This window comes from Rhinolophus ferrumequinum, chromosome 14 (assembly GCF_004115265.2).
Source record: "Rhinolophus ferrumequinum isolate MPI-CBG mRhiFer1 chromosome 14, mRhiFer1_v1.p, whole genome shotgun sequence".
NCBI lineage: Eukaryota > Metazoa > Chordata > Mammalia > Chiroptera > Rhinolophidae > Rhinolophus > Rhinolophus ferrumequinum.
Window position 1 is genome coordinate 11487048 of NC_046297.1, and position 5234 is coordinate 11492281.

The 5234-nt window shown below is 37.0% G+C and overlaps 1 non-coding gene across 1 annotated transcript; it reads right to left on the reverse strand.

Moving 5' to 3' along the window:
- Positions 1-761: 761 nt before the first annotated feature.
- Positions 762-835, reverse strand: TRNAK-CUU (transfer RNA lysine (anticodon CUU)). The gene has a single exon. It is a non-coding gene; the product is annotated as a tRNA-Lys (tRNA).
- Between the last annotated feature and the right edge of the window lie 4399 nt (positions 836-5234).

The window sequence follows — 5234 nt, forward strand, 5'->3', positions numbered from 1 at the left end:
TAGGGTGTGAGATACAGTACAAGATGTCCAGTAAAATTTGAATTTCAGATAAATAACAAATAAAGATTTTGTAAAGTAGGTCACAAATATCGCATACTTGTACTCAATTATTCATTGTTTTTCTGTTAATTTCAAATTTAACTGGATGGCTTCTATTATTGTTTGCTAAACCTGGCACATCATTGGGGGACATCTGGAGATAGGCCTGCTGGGTCATTGCCATCTTCTCGTGACTCCCTCTCTGTCGGACAATGAAGGGAAGTGCTTTTGGCAGTAGTAGGGGATTCAATTTTCAGCTTGGGCATCAACCTTGTCTGAGAATGAATAGGGTGAGAGATAGAGTGAGGAAAAGAATGTTTTCTAACATGTGAGCGGAATCAGCCAGTAGAGGCTGGAAACCTGGACTTGTTGAAAACTCACTATGACCTTGGGTAAGTCACTAAATCCCTCAATGGTTAAGAGTGTGCATCTTACTATCCTGGTATAGGGTTGCTGGGAAGATGAATGTGACGTGAGCAAAACTGCTTTGAAAACCTTCAAAAAGAGATTTAAAGTGTTGGTGCTAGTTCCCTCTTATTCTCAGCCTTGCACACCAAAGGGCTTTCTCTACAAGCTTTTCAGTGATGAGATCACATCCCTGTATTTATTTCATTTCATTTACTTTACTTTATTATTTTTTTAAACTTTTATTTATTTTAAGTGTTTTTCCAGGACCCATCAAATAGTTGTTTCAATCTAGTTGTGGAGGGCGCAGCTCACAGTGGCCCATGCAGGAATCGAACCAGCAACCTTGTTATTAAGAGCACCGCGCTCTAACCAACTGAGCTAACCGGCCGCCCCACATCCCTGTTTTTAAACAAAATGTCACACCAAAGTGTTGTTGCTTTTTAGAGTCTAGCATTCCTGTCCCATCACGAACTACGTAATAGTAGACGTTTCTATTGAGTAAGTTAAATGTGTCATTAAGTCCTTCTTTTTCTTCTTCATTTACCTACTGTGACTCTCTCTTCCATGGAGTTCACAAAAGTTAGGGGCTAATGTGTTCTAAAAAGTTACATTCTTTTCCTTCTCTCTCTGTTAAGATACAATTTCAGTAACTAAAATTATGACTAGTGAATTTATGCCTGTTGTCAAGAAGAGATCTGGCTAATGGCATTCCTGTGTGGGCACAAAGGTAGACGTGGCAAAGGTTTTTTATTTTTCATCAGTTGCTAGATAGAAAAGGGTCCTGCGTAGCTGCAAGCTTGCATAGTTTTGCAAAGCAAGAGAAAGGCAGGCAGCCTGCTTTACCAGGAAGAAGAAGCCATGTTTACGTCATTCTCATAAAGATAGAAGAGATAATCATTTTTTAATTGTTGTTGGTGATTTAATTAGAACAAAGCTGTTAATTAAGAGCTAATTAATTAATTGGAATCTGCCAATTCATTCTCACCTCCAATTCTACATTTTAGCATATAAAGCATTATTCAGTGAATACTCAAATATTTGCTGGAGTGTTAATTTAATAAATCAAGCCCTCTTAAGAAAAAGTCACATTGTAGTTTATTAAAAGTAAGTAGATTATTAAAAACAATTTTAAGGATGTCCTGAGGTGGGTATACATTCAGCTCAGTTTCTTATATTTGTATTTCTTATTTCAGGTGTAGAAATGTAGATATAAAGTATATAATGAGACTATGTCTAGAACTATGACTGAGGCTTGACAAAATCCTTAGTCATTGAAAAACTATATAAATGTACATTATTTATATGAAAGCACTATACAGTACTTAGTCAAGGGGAAATGTTTATGTTAAAAATAAATTACAATTAAAGAAATAAGAACTAAAAAAATAAATTAAGGATCTAGGATGTATGCTCATGTCACTAGAAATGTAAACAATTGCATTCACAAAATAGTCACAATCATAGTTTTGTCTTATGCTAGATGACGTCGTCACAAAAATGTTCTGGAAAACCATCCCTGAAAGTAATTTCCCATTGGAATAGTTTATTGGTTATCTGTGGGTTATTCTACGATGAGTTCGACTCCACTTCCACCTGATTTCACTGGGCCTGTTCGTCCATTAGAGTCTTAGGGAGGCTGAGATCTTGTTCACCTCGTGATGCAGGGCCTGGCGCATAATTGACTCTTAGCAAATACTCGCTGAACAAAGTGAATGAATTGATGAGTCGTAGTTCTTAAACTTGGGTCTTGTCAGACAATTTAGAGAGGTTAAGGAAATTCCTCAAGGCCATGCAGTACGAAGTAGCGTGGGAATTTCAACCCCCAGGCCCCAGGGCCCGTATTCTTGACTGTTATGTTCAATTGCACGTTATGGCTCATTGTTATATTTAACTTCCTCTTAAAATGATATGAACATACATATGTAAATGCATATGTATGTACATGTGTGTATATGTGTATGCCTATATATGCACATGTGTGTATACATAATGTAAAATATTAAATGTCTTAGAATTCAGAGATATCTCATGAGACTTGGATGTTCGGAGCAGGTTTGGGGAAGGGACTGGAAAGTGAAATGAGCCTTATTTCAAAAGATGGGACATATTTCAATGGGGAGACCGGAAATGGAGTGTTTTATGAGTGGGGAACAGAGTAAGCAAGGGTGAGGAGGGAATGAGAGATAAGACTGGAAAGGTAGGTGGGGAAAAGCCTTGTAACCGACTTGTTTTATTTGCACTTGTGTATATGGGTATCTCATGCATGTCAACAAAAAGTAATCCAAAGACGTAACAGCAGTGCATTGACAATAATTACAGTATGCCAATCTCTCGAAAGTGTTCTGGAGAATTAAAATTCTTGTCTCAGGTAGTTTTTACGTGGGTCTGAACCATGTCGAGTGTTTCCCGTTGCTCTCTCAAGGACGAAATTCCTTCTCATCTCTTTGATGCCCTTTCTGCTGTTCGGCAACAGACAGATGAAGGGGACCCTGGCCTGCCCTGACAGCGCTGGGCTCTCTAGCACCCTCTGGTGGGGAATCAGCCTTGGGCTCCTTTGCTTCTCTTGGAGACAACATAGAAGCCTGAGCCCAGCTCTACTTTATTTTGGTTAGAACCGTCAAACTGGCCTGAGCAGGAAACGTTTCCTGTAAACAATAAAACAAAACTAATATCCTTAATGGCCACGTTGGAAGGGTTGGTAGCTACTTGCCACACTTCCTGCCTGTTCCGATAAATCCTGATTATTGATAGTTGTGCATGGCTGGGATTAGAATGAGGTTTGTTCATATTTATGTTAAGGTGACAGCTCAGGTGTTGATGGGGGAATGGAGAATCTGGAAGTTGTGTTTTAAATATCCTTACACCCACTTCTATCTGTAAACACTTTAAAAAGCTTTATTTCCTAAATATGGATAATTATTGTTTTGTCTTCCTATTCAAAAGACTTTCTAAAAACTTGGAATATTTGAGACAGCTGACAAAAGAAAAGTTTAATTTTACTCATTTGTCTTTGCTCTTAAATAAATTTTTTCCCCATAACTCCTCCTGAGTTTTCATTGCTTTTATGCTATACTGGCCAGGGTGAGTGGATTGTATTTCAGTTTCTTTTCTAAAAACGTCAGTTCAATCATTTCAATCTGGAGCTAATTAATCAGCATGGGTAGTTAAGATATTTATATTGATTGCCTTTTCCTTTAAAAAATGTGGTTTTTTTTTGGGTCTGGCTAATGATGGTATAAAATTCAAAAGATCCTAAGAATTCATGTTAAAAGGGAAGCTTTCCTCTTATTTCTCTAGCTATTCATTTCCTGTTCACAGAAGCAACTGTTGTTTCTTGTGTATCATTTCAGAAAAGTCTCTGACATGTTTAAGCGTGTGTGTGTGTGAATGTATGTATTTATGTATTATTCTAAAAGTTACATACACAATAAATAAATGGAACTACATCAAACTAAAAAGTCTTTGCACAGCAAAGGAAACCATAAACAAAATGAAAAGACAACCAATCTTCTGATGGGAGAAGATATTCGCCAATGATACATCCAATAAGGGGTTAATATCCAAAATATATACAGAACTCATATAACTTAACACCAAAAACACAAACAATCCAATTCAAAAATGGGCAGAGGACCTGAACAGACAGAGCTCCAAAAAGGACATATAGGTGGCTAATAGACACATGAAAAACTGCTCATCGTCACTAACCATCAGAAAAAAGTAAATTAAAACCACAGTGAGATACCACCTCACACCTGTCAGAATGGCTATCATCCATAAATCAACAAACAACAAGTGCTGGTGAGGATGTGGAGAAAAGGGAACCCTTGTGCACTGTTGGTGGGATTGCAGATTGGTGCAGCCACTGTGGAAAACAGTATGGAGGTTCCTCAAAAAAATAATAATAGAGCTACCATATGACTCAGCCATCCCACTTCTGGATAATTACCCAAAGAAACCCAAACCACTAATTTGAAAATATATATGCATCCCTATATTCATTGCAGCATTATTTACAATAGCCAATATGTGGAGGAAACCTAAGTGTTCATTGATAGACCACTGGATAAAGAGGTGGTACATATATGCAATGGAATATTACTTGGCCATAAAAAAGAATAAAATCTTACTATTTGTGACAACATAGATGGACCTAGAGGGTATTATGCTAAGTGAAATAAGTCAGACAGAGAAAGACAAATACCATATGATTTCACTTATATGTGGAATCTAAAACATAAAATAAAGGACCAAACCAAACAAAAATAAACTCATAGATACAGAGAACAAACTGATGGTTGCCAGATGGGAGGGGGTTGGGGAGATGGGTGAAAAGGTGAAGGGATTAAGAAGTACAAATTGGTAGTTACAAAATTATCATGAGGATGTAAAGCACAGCATAGGGGATATATAGTCAATAATATGGTAATAACTATGTGTGGTGTCAGGTTGGTGCAAGACTTAACATAAGTTATATAAATGTCTAATCATTACACTGTACACCCGAAACTAATATAATATTGTATGTCAATTGTGAAAAATACATGCACACAGACAGTGGCATAGACATGCTGTTCTGAACCTTGCTTTTTGCATTACATATACTGGATATACAATATACAAAATTACCTAATTCATTTCAATAGCAGTTCTTTAGCCAGACATTTTGTTGTTTCCAGTGCAAATTCTTGTGCAAACAGCATTTGTTCTAGGTGTGAACATAACTGTAGGATAAATTTCTAAATATGGAATTGCCAGGCCAAAGAGAATATGCATTGAACGTTTTT